Source organism: Narcine bancroftii, chromosome 10 (genome assembly GCF_036971445.1).
Source record: "Narcine bancroftii isolate sNarBan1 chromosome 10, sNarBan1.hap1, whole genome shotgun sequence".
Taxonomy (NCBI): Eukaryota; Metazoa; Chordata; class Chondrichthyes; order Torpediniformes; family Narcinidae; genus Narcine; species Narcine bancroftii.
In genome coordinates, this window is record NC_091478.1 from 23,842,971 (window position 1) to 23,861,745 (window position 18,775).

Here is an 18,775-nt window from a genome sequence, read left to right on the forward strand (position 1 = left end):
TCACCTGCGGGAACCAGCAAATGGCTGTTTATCAGATTGCTGAATGTAGAAAGCACTTCGCTTACTAGTGATGGCAGAGTCCACTGTGTGCCAAGTCCGGTGATGAAGGATGTGCCAAATAATGCCAATGTTTCTCTTTTTAAAAAAATGTATAAATTTAGAATCACAAAAAAATTGCATATTTTACAATATTGCAAATCCATTTCAAATACAGTGGTGTATATAAGAAAAAAAAGAAAGAATAGAGAGAAAGACCCCTTTTAAACCCACCACCCTCCCCCTTCTAACTCCCTCCAAAGCAAAAAAGTATTGGACAAGAGATCTTCTTGTAAGGGGCACTCCTAACTATAGGGCTTCTTCAGATATACAGAGAACCTTAGGAGAAAGGGAATGCTGAGTTTCATTTAAATATTCATACCCACACTTTGTGAATATGGGCATCATATTTTCCAAAATATATGATATTTATCTCTTCTAAGTAATTTTCTCAAGTGGTATACAACTCTGAACTTCCACATGCCATCTCTCCATTCCCAAGTCTCTATCAGATTTCCAAGTTATAGCCGTACATTTTCTAGCTATTGCTAAAGCAATTTGAACAAACTTCACTTGATAGATTTTCAATTTTAATTTAGGATTAACCCCTCTAATATCATCCAATAAAAATAACATTGAATCCTGTGGGAATTTAACCCCTTTTATTCATTCAAAATCTTGGACATTGCCAAGCGGAATGCAAAAATGTACCAACTTCATGTCCACATCTGAAGCATAAATCCAAGAAAGTCTGGTTTAATTTATTTAGCTTTTGTGGTGTCAAACATAACTGATGAAGAAAATTATATTGTACCAACCTATACCTCACATTTATTGTGCTTTACCTACTTTCTCTACACAACTCAATCCAATTGTGCTCATCTATTTGCTTATTCAAATCCATTTCCCATCTTTGTCTTGATTTATGAACCCCTCCTTTCCGAGTTTTCTTTTGCAACAACCTATACATTACTGAGATACATTTCTTTATGTCTCCATTACACAACAATGACTCCACCTCTGTCTTGGCTGGCAATAATAGATCTTGACCAAATAACATGATAATAACAAAGTCTGGTACTCTCAGATACCTTTAACTTCTCCTTCATTCTAATAAAATTAATCAATTTTCCCACTTCAAACAATCTTCAATCTTCTTAATACCCTAATGTTGCCAAATCTTTAAAAATTGATTTCCCATAGAAAATGGAATAAATCTATTTTGAAATAAAGGTGTTCTTCTTGACATTAAACCTTCTCCTCTAATCTCTTTATCAACCTTATTCCAAAATTCAATATGAAAGTTTCCCTATTCCCTAATCTTGAATTCCATTTATAAATACACTCTTGTGGGCTTGCTTCCCCTATTTTAACAAGTTCTCTATTCACTCAACCTGAATTTTGTCTAAGTCGTACATTTCATTAATAAAATGCAATTGGGCTGCTTTATATTAGTTCATAAAATTGGGGGGGGCTGCAAATCTCCTAAATCATACTTCCACTTTCATTTTTCCAAAGAAACTCTTGCCATTTTCCCTTTTCATAAAAATTTCCTAACACAAGCATTTAATTCCTTCAAAATTTTTGAGAAATTACCATTAGAATCGATGGAAAAGGATATTGTATTCAGGAAGTCAGTGTTACCCTTGTCTTCAGGGAGGCTGCTATTTCACAAAACCTCAGGCAAAAGAATAGGCCACCTTCATGCAACACTCTGACAGCATCAGGTGGTGTCTGTGAGGAGTTTGCACGTGCTCCCCGTGACCCGCATGGTTTTCTTCAGGTGCTCCGGTTTCCTCCCACCCTCCAAAACATAGGGGATTCCCTGACTAGCCACCAGGTTCAGGAACAGCTGCTCCCCCTCCACCATCAGACTCCTCAACAATAAACTCAATCACGGACTCGTTTAAGGACTCTTACTTGTAGACTTTATTGATTTTTTCCATCTCTGTATTGCACAGTTTGTTTACATTTCTTTATTTGTTTGCGTATGTTTTTTTTTTAATTTTTTTTTTATTTTTTTTTATTTTTCACACCATAAATCACATTAGCCATGATGTCCCCGGTAGGTTTTCGCTATTGTATTTAATGTAAGGCTCCCATACTTGTTCGAATATTTCAATATTATTTCTTAAACTATATGTTATTTTTTCTAATGGAATACATTTATTCATTTCTATATACCATTGTTGTATTTTCAAATTATCTTCCAATTTCCAGGTTGACATAATACATTTTTTTGCTACGGCTAGGGCTATCTTAACAAATCTTTTTTGTGCATCCTCCAAATCAATTCCAAATTCTTTGTTTTTTATGTTACTTAGGAGAAAGATCTCTGGATTCTTTGGTATATTGTTTTCTGTTATTTTATTTAATATCTGATTGAGATCATCCCAAAATTTTTCTACTCTCTCACATGTCCAGATTGCATGAATTGTTGTTCCCATTTCTTTTTTACATCGAAAACATCTATCAGATACTGTTGGGTCCCATTTATTTAACTTTTGCGGTGTAATGTATAGTCTGTGTAACCAATTATATTGTATCATACGTAGCCTCGTATTTTGAGTAAGTTTTTTTTACACTGCTAGTAAGTGGAAATTCTACTGCCCCGGCAGGTTAAAAAAAATTTCAGGGTTGTTTGTGATGTCATGTATGTATTCTGACAACAGTGGTTTATATGAATGTTCGCATTGTGACGCTGCCGCAAAACAATGAATTTTGTGACGTGTTCACGACAATAAGTTCTGATTCTGAATAAATCTGAAATCTGGAATGGGCAGGCACACTTCCTATCTGCACAGAGAGCCACTGGTACTCAATGATGACACAGATCTCCACCTCCTTGGTCAGCCTTCATGCCTTATTAAACAGGAAGGAGGGGGAGGAGGCAAGGGTCAGGAAAATCATCACCAATTCTCCAGCTCCTGATGGTTTAGAGAGACAAAGCATTAATTCATACAGAGATGTTTTCCAGCAAAGACCTAAGTAAGTGACATGAACCAGGAAAGGGAAGAGTTAAATTTACTGAAATGTATAAGTTTTTTTCCCCCACAGTGCTTTATCAGAAAAGGTCAGCTCTAAATGGATAGAAATGTGTGCTGTGTCTCATGAACAAACACATTATAGCTCTTGGTTCCAGCATCTGCCCTCTCTTATGTCTGTATTATAGCTCTGTCTGCGTTTTAAACTTGGGGCCTCCAAGTTGGGGAATGTTATTGCTCGCATGTATTTCGAGTTATTTTAACACTTTATGGTTTACAAAGCACTGTTAGTAACACTCGATTTCTGGGAAAGCCCAGGCAGATTTCTGCCCTCTAGATTGTGATGCCCTCTCTGTGATTAATTTCTTATGTCAAGCAATGTAAACAACAGACACCATTTTTCAATTTGTCTATAATCTCCTGATGATTGAAATTTGGTAGACAGATCTAAATTGCTTCCCTTCCCACCCCTTCACCGCCCCCCCCCCACCCCAACTTCTCTGTCACACTCACTTCTGCTGCTTTATCAAATGGATAAGTCTTCATAAACGGACCTTTGACCTCTGACCCATCAAATTCCCATCAGGAGCAGACAACAAGAGTGTGCATGCAGGCCTTGGTTTTTACTGACAGATGACATCTTGCTATCTTTTCCCGTCTCTGTGGCCTCGAACCGCGTGCGCTGGCCAACATCAGATTGAACCACCAGATTAATCCAGACTGGGTTTAATCCTTGTTAAATATCTGACTGCATGTAGGCCTCAGACTTCTGCCCTACATCAAGTAAATACATGATAAGCCTTCACCTGGGAAGACTCTTGCACTGGCTGGGATGTGAAGGGTATGTGTTGAGAGTAAAGCCCTAGTTAGTCACACCAAATTCAAAAAGCTCAGCTGATAACTTTATCTCCTCCGCATTGTTTATGGCATGCCTGAGAAAACTATCGACAGGCGAAGATGCTCAGGAATAGAGCACAATTTTTTCCAAAATTAAACTTTATTCACAATAAAGCACTATACAAAGAAAACAGTGCAAAGTCTTTTTTGCTTCCTGAGTGACATATTCATATATACATTTCATTACTGCACATTAATTCTCTAATTTGCTATGTAGTACTGTGGCATCTTGTCGCTACACCCCCCTCCTCTGTTTGTGGAGCTTCCCCTCTGGTCTCAGCCCCTTATTGCCCGGACTCTAGGTGGTGATTCTTCACCACAAAGCTCTCGCATTGGCTGCGGCAAGCCTCACTATGTCCCTTACCACGTACTCTTGCGGCATGGAGTGTGCCAGTTGGCAGCATTCCCTCACCGACATCTCCGTGTGCTGAAAGACCAAGAAGTTTCAGGCAGAATTGAAAATCGTCCAGCACCTCTGGATGTCTGATTCTGTGTGCGTCCCTGGGAACAGCCCACGAATAAGAGAGTCCTTTGTCATGCTGCTGCCGGGGGTGAACCGTGACAAGGACCCTTGCATCCTTCCCCACATGCTCTTAGCAAATCCACAGTTGACAAAGAGATGGGTAACTGTTTCCTCCCTATTGTACAAACTAGATATTGTAATCAGCAAGGTTTTTTTTAAATTTAATTTACACCCTCCCTGTCTCTTCAGGGAACATTGATTCAAACAAGTCATAAGGTGGTAAAGATTTAGATAAATATTTTACTAATGAGCAAAGGGTTTCATATAGAAACTTATTTCACATTCAGGGTTGATTTTTTTTTTTGTTAAGCGGGGAAGAGGTTCAATATTTTCAAGTGTTGTTTTCAAGCTGTTATTTTAATGCAACTTCTTGTTAATTTATGCCGGTTCAAAATGCATTTCCTAAGCTTACCAACCCATAGAAGGTGGTGAATACAGCTCAGGACTTCACACCAACTTTCCTCCCCTCCATTCCTCCATCCTGACATAAGGCAGCCAACATACTAAAAGACCCATCCCACCCCATACACACTCAGCGAGAAGGTTTAAGAGTGTGAAATCACAAACCAGCAGGCTAAATGGCAGTTTCTCCCCTGCATCCATCAGACTACTGAACGCACTCCTGGAAAGTGCTTCATGCTGCCATTGCAACCCTGTGCTGCTTTGAACAACTGTATAAATCTTGTGAGATTGCTTGAAGAAGAACCCATCTCACTCTACCAGGTATAACCTGAACTTGAACTAGAGTCAGGCGCTTCATCCCACCATCAGATTATACTAATCTGATGACCAGCACTTGATCCCAAGCCTGCTGTACCCTGCTCATTCATCTACTTAGAGCCACTGAACACCACAGCATAGAAATAGGCCCTTTAACTCTTCTGCTCTGTGCAGAATTATTTATCTATCTTGTCCCAATAACCTGCACCTAGAACATATCCCTTCATGCACCTCCTGTTCATATACAGTGATCTGGGACAAAGTCATTTTTTCCTTTATTTTCCCGTGTTCCACAGTTTTAAATATGAAACATACTGTAGTACACATACTGAAGTACACATTCCAGATTTTATTCAAGGTTATTTGCGTCGTGCTTCTGTGGGGCAGTTGTGTTTGCACTGCATGCTTGGTGAAGAGTTGCATTGAAGCCCTAAAGACTAAATGCTTTGCTGGGGATTCACACATCCGGGCATCATGGCAGAGCATTGAAGGACCCTCTTGTGGATTTGGAACACCATTTCTACAGACACATATTTACTGAAATGCACCAACATATCAGCAAAACATGTCTTGAAATCTCATCAGCTTGGAAATCCTTCAGGACCTAGAAACAGGGTGTTGATCAGTTAACCGATGTTTTACATAGAACATTACATCACAGTACAAGTCCTTCGGCCCACATGTTGTGCTGACCTATATAAAACAACTCAACCAACTAAACCTTCCCTCCCTCACACCCATAACTCTCTTTTTTTTTGCATACGTGTGCCTGTCTAAGAGTCTTTTAAATGTCCCTATTGTTCCAGTGTCCACCACAACCCCAGGCAATGCATTCCAGGCACTCATTACTCTCTGTGTAAAAATCTTATCCCTGATATCTCCCCTAAACTTTCCTCCCCTCATGTTGTAAGGATGTCAAGTGTTGTTTGCTACTCTCCCTCAGGACAAGGGTGCTGGCTGTCCACACTTCCTTTTTTTAAAATATTTCTTTATTTATTTAAATTTCTCTCTTTTGTGTACATATCTTTTTCTTTTTTTGTAATTTTTTATTTACCGCACTATGAACCATATCAGCCAAAATATTTACAGATGTTTCTCATTAAATATGTGCAGTAACATTTTCTCTCTTGCTGTCCACCCTTTCTATGCATCTTATGTACCCATCCTCATCTTCAAAGGCCCTCCAAACTCCACCAGATCTAGGACATTATATGCTAAAGATTGCCTCTTCCCATCCCACCATTTAGCCCTTTACTCTGTGGGAGGCATCAGGTTCGGGAGACATAGATGAGGCCACAGGTAAGGCAGGTGGATGCAATGAGAAGAGGTCTCAGACTTCAGGGAAGGTTGACATTCACATCGGCAGTGACACAAACAATGGGTGCTGTAGGGAGATGGCCTTGTGGACAGGGTGGGGGTGGAATGAGTTTGGCTCCTGTAACCTTGAAGGGATGGGAGAGAGAGGATGTTGGGTGGAGTGATGTTGAGTGGATTGTCAATGAAAGTTGCATAAATGTAATTTATTCAGTCAAATTTTATTATTTATTTTCCTCTTCCTTTTGTAGTATTTATTTTTTTTCCTTTTTGTGTTAGAACACATTTTAATTTTTAATTTAGAGACACAGCACAGTAACAGCTCCTTCCAGCCTAGAAGCCCACGGTGCCCAAATACTAACTCCATGCATCTTTGGGACATGGGAGGAAACCGGAGAACCTGGAATAAACACATGGGGACATGGAGTGAACTCCTTGCAGCACAGACGTTGTAGTAGCTAGTAATTCTTGTGTCTCTTTAGTTTTTTTATTAGATTCCTCCAATTTCTTTTTTAAGTCTTCTACCTCCATTTCTGCTGCTATTGCCCGTTCTTCCATCTTGTCCATTTTTTTCCCCATTTCTGTTAAGGTCATATCCATTTTATTTATTTTCTTTTCTGTGTTGTTTATTCTTCTTCTTAAATCATTGAATTCCTGTGTTTGCCATTCTTTAAATGACTCCATGTATCCTCTAACAAGAGCAAGTACCTCCTTTACCTTGCCTTTCTTTTCTTCTTCTATTTCCCTGTACTCTTCCTCTTCCTCTTCTTCTTCCTCTAGGTTGACCATCTGTTGTTTCTTTGCTGCCCTTTCCTCCTCTTCTTTCTTGTTTCCATTGTCTTCTGTGGTCTCTTCTTGCTGCAGGTGTTCTGCAGCTGTCGTTGCCGGCTGTGGAGATCGACTCCCCAGCTGGTCCCCCCTCCCGTCGGTGTGTTTTTTTTCATGCGCGGTTGCGCACTTTTACTCGGCTCTGTGAGCCATTGTTGTAGTTCTCTTTCTACCGACCTGAGGTAGTGGGGTCTTCTCTCCACAGCGGGCCTCTTCGGACAGGTAAGGCCTTCACCTTTTTCCTCCGTTGTCTTCTCTTCCTCTCTTCTTTCCGTTGATTTTGATTTTTCTCCTTTTGTCTCCATCTTCTTTCCACCTTTATATTCACTTTTCTTTAACTTGTATTTCTGTGCCTTTGTATTTTCTCTTGTTTTTCCCGACTTTTCTGGAGAGGGCTGGAGTTCACCGTCCGGCCACTACTCCATCACGTGACTCCTCCCCACTCGACGTTGTAGTAGCAAAGCGCTAACCACCATGCTAACCGTGGAACCCATACAACGGGACAGTACCAGAACAGGCCCTTCACCTCACATGTCTGCACTGAACACGATGGCCAAGTTAAAGTTGTCCATGGTCCTCCATTCTCTGCATTGTATCTGCTTCCACAACTGCTTCTGGCAGCCTGTTCCAGGCAACATCACCCTCTGTGTAAAAAAGTTGTCTCACCTCTCCCTGAAACTCCTTCCTTCAATCCATATCCCACATTTAAACCCTATGAAAAAAAATTCTGACTGTCGACCCTATCAATGCCTCTCATGTTGTTGTGTTGTGTGTTTTCAAGTTCAAGTTTATTATCATCTGATTGACTATATTGAACCCAACGAAGCAGCATCTCTCCACACTATGATGAACATACAGAAATGCACAATACACAGTACATAATGATGACATAAATAATCAAATAGATATATATATATATTTAGAATGATTTACACAGTTGCAGTATACATTTAGATAATCTCACAGAGTGGGAGAAGAAGCTATTTCCCAACCTGATTTAGATGCTCCTGTACATCTTTCCAGATGGTAGTGGGTCAAAGATATTTTCTGGCCTTGGGATGCTGCAGCAAATCATTGCTTCTTCACATTGTACTTATGTATAGGACAATAAACTTTGCTTATTCATTCATTAGTTCATCCATTCATTCATTTTTGTGAATGCATGGTGCCCTCCATAATGTTTGGGACAAAGACACTTCTTTCCTTTATTTGCCGCTGTGCTCCAAAATTTTTAATTTGTAATCAAACAATTCAAGGTTATTTGTATACATTTTGGTTTGACCATGTCAAAATTATAGCACTTATTATGCATAATTTCCTCATTTCAGGGCAACTTAATGTTTGGGACATTTGGCTTCACACGTGTTTATGAGTACCCAGGGATGTTTAATTGCTTTATTGGTGCAGGAATAAGAGAGCTAGGGTTGCTTCTAAGCTTTTGACCACCTTTGGAGTCTGTAGTTGGCATTTTTCAACATGAGAACCAGAGCTGTGCCAATGAAACTCAAAGAAGCCATTGTAATGCAGGCGAAAGGCAGTAAACATTGTGAAGGACTCCACACACCCCTCATGTAAACTGTTCTCCTGCCATCCGGTAGGAGGTACCGTAGCACTCAGGTCATTACGTCCAGATTGGGCAACAGTTTATCCCCCCCCCCCCCAAGCCATCAGACTCCTGAATTCCCAGAACATTTGTGGATAGTGTACCATGGACTTTTACTGTATACGTCTTAATATTTCAATGTATTTAACTTTCATTCTAACTTACAATTATGTAAATATGCTCTGTAGTCCTGGAGAAACGCTATCTCATCTTTACCATGTGAGCACGGTATGAACGATAAATAAAGGTGACTTTTTTTTGACTTAACTTGATGAGGCTGAAAAATAAAAATAAAATAGTAAGAGACATTGCCCAAACCTTTGGATTACCAATGTCAACTGTTTGGAACATCATTAAGAAGCAAGAGCACACTGGTGAGGTCAGTAATCACAAAGGAAGACCTCCATAATGAAGAAAAATCCCCAACAGATCAGAACCACTCTTCAGGAGGCAGGTGTGCATACGCCAATGACTACTATCCGCAGAAGTCTTCATGAACAGAAATACAGAGGCTACACTGCAAAATGGCCACAGAAAGGATGGCCAGATTACAGTTTGCCAAAAAGTATTTAAAAGAGCCTGCAGAATTCTGAAAAATGGTCTTGTGGACAAATGAGACCAAGATTAACCTGTATCAGAGTGATGGCAAGAGCAAAGTGTGGCGGTGTAAAGGAACAGCCAAGATCCAGAGCATTACCACCTTTGCCATTCTGTTCATGAAGTCTTCTGTGGACAGTAATCACCGACATCTCATTGACATTATTGCATAGGGGCAATTAAAGGGAAAAAAAATTGTCTTTGCCCCAAACATTATGGATGGCACTATAAATCTACCTGAAGGCATTTGCCAGACTTCACAGCCTGGGACTTGTTCAAGAAAGTTTCCAACAGTGTTGTGTGCTTGTGGTCACAGCCATCAGTGGAATAATAGCTCAGACAAACAGGTGACTCAGAAGAAATATTTTGAGCCTGAGATTTCATTCAATAAAATTTCAATTTTTCTTCATATTTTTCATTGCACAAAGCAAGTGCACACAGCAGAGCTTTCAGGCCACTATTGCATTAACCAAAACAGATCATTCCCTTCCCGAAATCAGGTGGTTTATTTCCAAAACACATCAATAACTTCCTGAAACATGCCTGTTCATTGGCAAAGCTTGGGGATTATCTTCCTGAAAGAAACTGTTTTGTTGCTAAAACATGATATTTAATTAATGAGGCATGCTGTAGTGTGGAAATATGATGATGTTACAGAAACACATGATGGTTACTGGTGTGTGTCATTCATGATCAAAGACATGCCTGTAATTATGAAACACATCATTATAAGTTTAAATTCCACTCTGCTAATTAACTATATGGAGCATAACTCATTCATCAGCTACCCAAAATTATAGAAATGTTGCAGCCCAGAAGGAGACTAATCTGCCCATCATAGAACCAGAGAACACTATAACACTAAAACAGGCCCTTCAGCCCATCTAGTCCATGCCAAACTATTATTCTGTCTAGTCCCATTGACCTGCACCTGAACCATAGTCCTCCATATACTCCATCCAACCTTGTATGTATCCACATTTTCCGATGTGTCAAAATTGAGCCTCCATTCATCACTTCAGCTGGCAGTTCATTCCACAGATTTTAAATTTAAACATACTGCACGGTAACAGGCCCTTTCGGCCATTGAGCCCGTGCTGCCCATTTGCACCCAATTCACCTACGGCCCGGGACATTGTGAAGGGTGGGAGGAAACCAGAGCACCCAGAAGAAACCCATGCAAGCACAAGGAGAATGCAATATCTCCTTACGGACACCACCAGATTCGAACCCTTGTTGCTGGTGCTATTACAGCTTTATTCTAGCAGCCACACTAACCATGCTGCCCAAAGTTTCCCTATAAACATTTCCTCTTTTCACCCTTCCCTTATCTCATCCTCTAGTTTTTGTCTCACAGTGGAAAAAACCTACTTGCAATTCATTCTATACCCCTCATAATGTTGTATAGCTCCATCAAATCTCCACTCATCATGCCTGACTATTAGTCCATTCATTCCTTTTTCCTTTACCTTACAAATTTTTCCTCCCTATATTTATCCAACTCCCTCTTGAAGGCCCTAATCCCATGCTGTCCGCAAGGAGTTTGTATGTTCTCCCCATGTCCGCACGAGTTTCCTCTGGGTGCTCTGAGTTCCTTCCTTAAAACGTACAGATTGTAAGTTAACGTGGGTGTTATTGGGTGGTGCAGGTTTAAATGGCCGGAATTGGTTTCTACCATGATGTAAATTTTTAAAAAAGAGCTCTACCACATTTGGAGGCAGTTCACTCCAGATTCCAAGCACACACTGCATAATAAAGGAAAGAATGGGTATGTTGTGTGTGGCTGGTATAATTGAGCATTATGAGGCTTGAAAGTAAGGAACCTAACCTGGTCGAGATGATCTACAAGAGGGAAGATGATTTAAAGATTTTCGCATTTGCTCATTATTCGACGCCGTTAGTTTTGATTGTAATTGTGATAACAGGATGGGGATTTGTTACATTATGATGTGTGCGGTACTGATTATTAATGGAGGAAAACATCCAACACATTTAGGAGATGTTGAAGGTAGAAGGAGAATTTGGAGGTTCAAAATAAAAAGAACTGATATAGATCTGGGAGATGAGTAATGGGCCTGTGCATCGACAAGCAAGGTAAACTCATGATGCATGGAGACCAACATTTTAAAGTTCAGAGATTAGTTTATTGTCATATGTACCAAGATACATAATAAGACATAGGAGCAGAATTAGGCTATTCAGCTCATCAAGTCTGCTACGCCATATTTTTACTCTCAACCCCTTCTCCATTTGATCCATTTTAACCCTTGACAGCCTTATGAATCAAGAACCTATCAAGCTCCGCTTTATAAATGTACCCAGTGACTTGGCCTCTGCAGCCATCCATGGGAATAAATTCCACAGATTCAGCAACCTTTGGCTGAAGAAGTTTCTCCTCATCGCTGTTCTAAAGGGATGTCCTCTTACTTGAGGCAGTGTCGACTGATCCTAGGTTCTCCCTCTACTTATTCAGTAGGTTTCACCTCATCCTTCTCAACTTCAGCAAGTACAGGCCCAGAGCCATCAAACACAGGTTAACCCTTTTATCCCTGGGATACGGTTAAAAGCCTAGTCTTGACTGCTATCTGGACATCACAAAGTATTCACAACTCTCTTGGCACTCTTTTGGATTTACATTTTGGATCTCTGCCGCATTTGATGGTCTCAACAATATTCTTGTTTACTAGACAAGTATAGAAGACCCCTAACACTTACACAAATGTCATTCCATCACCCTGGTCAAAGCATCTTTCAGCTATTACCTTTGGGCAGAAGGTACAGAAACATCTCCAGGTTCAAGAACAGCTTCTTTCCAGCAGGTATCAGCCTCTTGAACCTCCCATTTTTACACTGATCAGAGACTGCTCCGACAGCACAACAGGACTGTCTGCACTGTTGTAAAGTCACTTTTTTTGCATTGGGATAGCTATGAATATTTCTTATATTTTTGTATTTATTGTCTCTGTAATTCAATTAGGTAAACTATTTTAGTTGCTTTTTTTATACAAAGTACCTGTTTGGCTGTGGAACAGCATGGTTAGCGCGACATTATTAAGCACTAGTGACTGGGTTCAAATCTGGTGTTGTCTGTAAGAGCTTGTATGTTCTCCCCATGATCTGCATGGGTTTTCCCTGGAGCTGCAGTTTTCTATCACCCTTCAAAACATATGAGGTTTGTAGGTTAATTGTGGGCCACAAGAGTCTATTAACATGTGTATGTCTAAATTGAAAAAAAAATTGATGAAGAATTTCGGTGCATATGTATATGTTCAATGAATATGACAATAAATTCAATATCATCAGTTTCCTTGTTATTGCAAAAGTTGCTGAGGAACTCATCAGTGTCCTGGAGAGGGAGAGGAGATTATGGTGGAGAGAACCAGATATGGGGAAAGGGTAGAGCCATAAATTCATGACGCAATCATGAAGAAGGCTCGCCAGCGGCTATGCCCCATGGGGTGTTTGAGGAGATTCGGTATGTCACCGAAGACTCTCAAAAACTTCTACAGGTGTACCGTGGAGAGCATTTTGTCTGGTTGCATCACTGTCTGGTATGAAAGTGCCAATGCTTAGGACAGGAAAGAACTCGAGGGTTGTTAACTCGCCCTGCGACATCTCGGGCACCAGTCTTCACTCTGTTGAGGTCATCTACAAGAGGCAGTGTCTTAAGAAAGCAGCCTCTATCCTCAAGAAACCCCACCACCCAGGCCATACCCTCTTCACTCTTCTGCCATTGAGGGAAAGGGGACAGGAGCCTGAAGTGGCGCATGACAGTTTCTTCCTCTCTGCCATCAGATTCCTGAATGATCAATGAACCACAGACACTACCTTACTTTGTCTTTTTCTTTATCTTGCAAAATTTTTATTTATTTTTGAAATGTGGTTTATAGAAATGATTGCACGGTGATGCTGCCACAAAACAACAAATTTCTTAACCTATTCATGAGAATAAATTTTGCTTCTGATAATAAAGGACCAAAGCAGTTGGGGCCTTCAGAGGTGGAGTGTTTGGAATGTGAATGGTTGGATCAAGAATCAAGGAGGGTGTCATGATTGAGTGTAGGGGTTGGGAGTTTGAGGCTGGGGTCTGATGAATGGGACCCATGTGACCTGCATTTTTACAGTGGTGGCATCTCTAGGTGGACCTGGTCATCCTCTTAAAGAAAAACAAAGCCTTACCAGATCTTAAATGGCTGTTTTTGCAATGAAGTGCTGTGTCTTTAAGGGAACACTACTGTACAACTGAATTGTTTATGAGCTACACCAAAACATGTGTTGAATGGCATCTGACAACACTGTGCATGTTCTGGGAGCCTCCATGCAGAACCACAGAAAAGGCACATGGGAGCTGAAACACAAGTTAGCATGATTGGATTTTTTGATTAAATTCCATCACGTTGTGCAAAAATGCATTCTGCTATGCAAATAATTTCATGGCCAATATAATTTGAATAGAGTCAATATAGATGTAAGTGAGGTAGGAAAAGGGTTGTAATGTCAGCTTCATATCAGAGCCAGCACCACCTGGATGAGAAACAGCTTCTTCCCACAGGCAGAGAGATTGCTGAATGTCTGAATTAACTGCTCATAGAAACCCCCGAGACTCTACTATCTAATAAAATAATATTTATTTATTTTTATTATTATGGACTGCATAAATTGTCAAATGATCCATTTTTGTCAGTAGAATATAAAAGCAATACATTATTGACATGGGGTGTCAATATTAATCAAACGTGTTCTGTTCATCCTCAGCTAAAAAAACACACAGAAAGCTGGCACATGGGTACAGCAAGTAATTAAGAAGGCAAATTGGATGTTCACTTCATTGCAAAAAAGAAAGGGGTAGAAGAGTTAGGTCTTGCTAGGATTTCATGGAACTTTATTGAGAGCACACCTGGAATATTTGGATCTCCTTACAACCAAAGAACATTACAGCACGGAAAACAGGGTCTTTGACCCTTCTAGCTTGTGCCAAACTATTATTCTACCTAGTTCCATTGACCTGCACCCATTCCATATCTCTCCATACCCTCCCATCCGTGTACCTGTTCAAATTTTTATTAAATGTCAAAAGTGAGTCCTGCATTCACCACTTCAGTTGGCAGCCCATTCCATACTCCCACCACTCTCTGTGGGAAGAAATGCCCTAATGTTTCTCCTAAACTTCTCCCCTTAACCCGTGTCCTCTGACTTGTATCTCACCTAATCTCAGTGAAAAAAGCCTGCTTACATTTACTCTAGCTATGCCCATCAAAATTTGAATACTTCTATCAAATCTCCCCTCATTCTTCAACACTCCATGGAATAAAGTCCTAACCTGTTTAACCTTTCCCTGAAACTCAGTTTTTCAAGTCCCGGCAACATCTTCTCTGCACTCTTTCAATGTCAATCTCTAAGAAGGATATAGCTGTCATGGAGGAGGTCCAATGGACGGATTTCTGGGATTATTTATCAATTTGAAACATTTGGGCCTATATTAACTGGAGTTTGGAATGATAGGATATAATCTCATTTGGACCTGAAGGGGGGGAGGGGGTAGTTTGCGGAGTCAATGCTTTGTTCCCTTGTTCCCTGAGTCAAGGCTCAGGACAGAGAATTACCCATGCCAAATGATTATGAATCTTTGCAGTACCTGGCTTGTTGAGTCCAGAACAAGAGAGCACCATTTCAGGATTGAAGGGTGCCTATTTAAAGCAGAGTTGCGGAGGAATTTCTTCAGCCAGAGAAGGGTGAACCTCTGGAATTTGCTGCCACAGGTGGCTGCAGAGGCCAAATTGTTGCATGTATTTAAGGAAGAGATTGATATAGATCTGAATAGTTAGGATATTACAGGATCTGGGGAGAAGGCAGAGGAGTGGGGCTGACTGGGAGAATGGATCAGACCATGATGAAATGGTGGAGGAGACTCAATGGCCTACTCCTGCTCCCAGATCTCATGGTCTTATTATGACTGAGTAGTATTTTTGGAAGACAGTGGAACAAAGGGTTTGAGGGATCAGGCAAGAAAGTGAAATTGAAGCTGAGGACTGATATTAAATGAAGGGGATGCAGGAAGTTGTAGATGCCGGAATCTTAAGCAAACAAAGTGAAGTTGAAGGGATTCAGCAAACCGGGAGTGAAATGGACAGTCAATCCTTTGACTCTGGGCCCATTATCAAGGCGTTATATAATGTCAGCAAAAAGGCATTTTATTCCCTGGCTCCTCTTCTATCTAAATGTCGTTCCCATGAACGGTACCCTCTCTTAGCTATGATCAGAATGCAACAATTGCAAGGAAGATCATAAATGGAATCAGAATCAGGTTTATTGTCATGAACATGTGTGCTTTGTGGGAGCATTATGGTGCAGAACAAAGTGCAAAGTGACTATAAAATTATAATTACTTAAATCCAAGATTAATAAATAAATAGATCGATAATGCAAAAAAGTGGTAGTGCCCACAGATTCTGTTCAGAAATCTGATGGCAGAAGGGAAGAAGCTGTTTTTGTAATGTTGTGTGTGCATCTTCAGGCTCCAATTCCTCCTTCCTGATGGTAGCTCTGAGAAGGGGGGCAAGGGCCTGGGTGATAAAGACCCTTGATGATAGAGGCTGCTTTATTGAGACACCGCCTCAATCCTTAAAGATGTCATTAATGGAGTGAAGACTCATGTTCATGATGACGCCGGCCAAGTCCGTAGCCTTTTCCTGTCCTGTGCATTGCCACCTCCATAAGGAAATGCAAATGAGGATAAGGAAGAAGGCAGCAAGGATATACAGGTTAGTTGTGCAAGCCATGGTATAATGCACCCTTTGACCTTAATTTCAACCTCGGTCACCTAAATATCTAATCTTGTACACAAGCACTCGTGTATATTTTTCATTCATCATATTACAAGCAAATCATTAAATGGTGGCTGGCAAGATAAACACAAAATCACACTCCACTGTTTTCCAGACAAGATGTGAACTCAGGCATGTCGATCGCAAGCTACTGCAAGCTTTTCTGTATTGGAGAGCTATTACCCATGACAACACACACTTTTCTACACTGCTCTGGATGCCAAAGTGTTTGCTTATCTGACTGATATTGATTGGAGAGGATTTTCCATTTCAAAGCTGTAATTATTCTGCTCTTGTCTCACTATTGGGTCAGAATGAAAGGTGAACAATGGCTCTAATTAATATCACTCACCACTAGTTAACCAAAGAGAAAAACTGGCCCCCGCACAGTGCTTATTAATCTGTCACACAGCCTCTTTGTATACAATATCTAACATGGAGCACAGGGGAGTAGTTTATCCTGACAGGCAGATGTGACTTCAATAGTAGACATAGCAAGCTGCTTCTAAAAGAGTCTTGAAATTGGTGCTGTAGTATTAATGTAACCTCAGACTGCAAAGGCTATAGACCAGGGGTAGCTAAACTTGCTTAATGTAAGAGCCACATATGATAAATTTCAGATGTTTGAGAGCAGCAAGCCATGAAAAAAATACCTTACATACACATTTTTACTCTCATATTCACATTTTGTTACAAAAAGATTATATATATAAAAAAAAGCAATACATATACATAATTATATTTGTTGATGTATAAAGTTTTTAAACTGTTAATTTGTATTTGTAAATTTGTAAATAATCAAAAAGCACACAGTTGAATTTTGTGGACCTATTTTTAGAGTAAAATTTAGGGGCTCGACTATTACATGCATACTACTTTTGACCGCAGTAAGTAGGTGTGTTGTTAGGTGCGTCAGAAGCTTGGATGGTCGGGCAGCTGGGCCTAAGCGAGAAGCTCGGACAGGCGGGTGGCTGGGACATTGGGAGCTCAGATGTAAGGGCAGCCAGGTTTTAAGAGCTTGGATGGGTTGGAGGCCGGGGCATCGGGAGCCTGGATGGGCAGGAGGCTGGGGACTAGGCAAGAGATGGTGGCCGGGAGTTCTGGAGGACGGGCGGCCTGGATCACATGCACTCTGCTAATTTCGCTGCTCGCAACATAAAACGTAGAACACAGTACAGTACAGGCCCTTTGGCCCTCGATGTGGCGCCAATCCATATATTCCTAAAAAAAGTATTAAGCGCTCCCTACCCCGTAACCCTCCACTTTTCCTCCATCCATATGCCTGTCTAAGAGTCTCTTAAATGCCCTTAATTTTCAATCTCCACTACCAAGGTATTCCAGGCACCCACAACTCTCTGCATAAAAAACTTACCCTTGATGTCTCCCCTAAAGTTCCCTCCCTTCACTTTGTACAGATGTCCTCTGCTGTTTGCTATTCCTTCCCTGGGAAACAGGCGCTGGCTGTCCACCCTCTTTATGCCTCTCATAATCTTATAGACCTCTATTAAGTCTCCTCTCCTCCTTCTACGCTCCAAAGAGAAAAGTTCCAGCTTTGCTAACCTTGCCTCATAAAACTTATTTTCCTATTCAGGCAACATCCTGGTAAATCTCCTCAGCACCTTCTCCATAGCTTCCACATCCTTCCTATAATGAGGCGACTAGAACTGAACACAATACTCCAAGTGTGGTCTTACCAGAGATTTGTAGAGTTGCAACATGACCTCTTGACTCTTGAAATGAAACCCCCTTTTATGAAATCCAACTTCCCATAGGTCTTCTTATCAACCTGCTTGGAGACCTTGAGAGATGTAGGATTTCAACCCCAAGGTCCCTCTATTTATCCATACTCTTAAGAAACTGACCATTAACCCTGTACTCAGCCTTCTGGTTTGACCTTCCAAAATGCATCACCTCACACTTGTCCGGATTGAACTCTATCTGCCACTTTTCTGCCTATCTCTGCTTCCTGTCTATATTCCTCTTATAACCTTTGACAACCTTCATCTCCATCCACTATTCCTCCAACCTTCATGCCATCCGCAAACTTACTGACCCATCCTTCCACCTCTTCATCCAGGTCATTTATAAAAATCACAAAGAGCAGGGGTCCCAGAGCAGATCCCTGCAGAGCTCCACTAGCCACCAACCTCCAGGCAGAATACTTTCCTTCCACTACTATTCTCCTCTCTCTTCTTGCAAGTCAGTTTTTTTTTAATCCACACAGCTAAGGTTCCACGATCCCATACCTCATGACTTTCTGGATGAGTCACTCATGTCTTTGCCTCTGCCATCAGATTCCTGAATAAACCACGGACACGGCCTTACTTTGAGTTTTTCTTTTTCTTGCACTGTTTCTATTTATTTTGTAAGGTGGTTTATATAAATGTTTTCACTGTGATGCTGTCACAAAACAAGTCTTGTGATATGTTCATGACAATAAATGCTAATT

The 18,775-nt window shown here is 40.7% G+C and overlaps 1 long non-coding RNA gene across 2 annotated transcripts in view; it reads left to right on the top strand.

Annotated features, from left to right (window-relative positions):
• Positions 1–2,807: 2,807 nt before the first annotated feature.
• LOC138744302 (uncharacterized) overlaps positions 2,808–18,775 on the top strand; it is an 88,446-nt gene continuing 72,478 nt past the window's right edge. For both annotated transcript variants that reach the window (XR_011345435.1, XR_011345436.1), the window contains exon 1: positions 2,808–3,024. This is a non-coding gene — a long non-coding RNA (uncharacterized lncRNA). The remainder of the gene's footprint in view (positions 3,025–18,775) is intronic.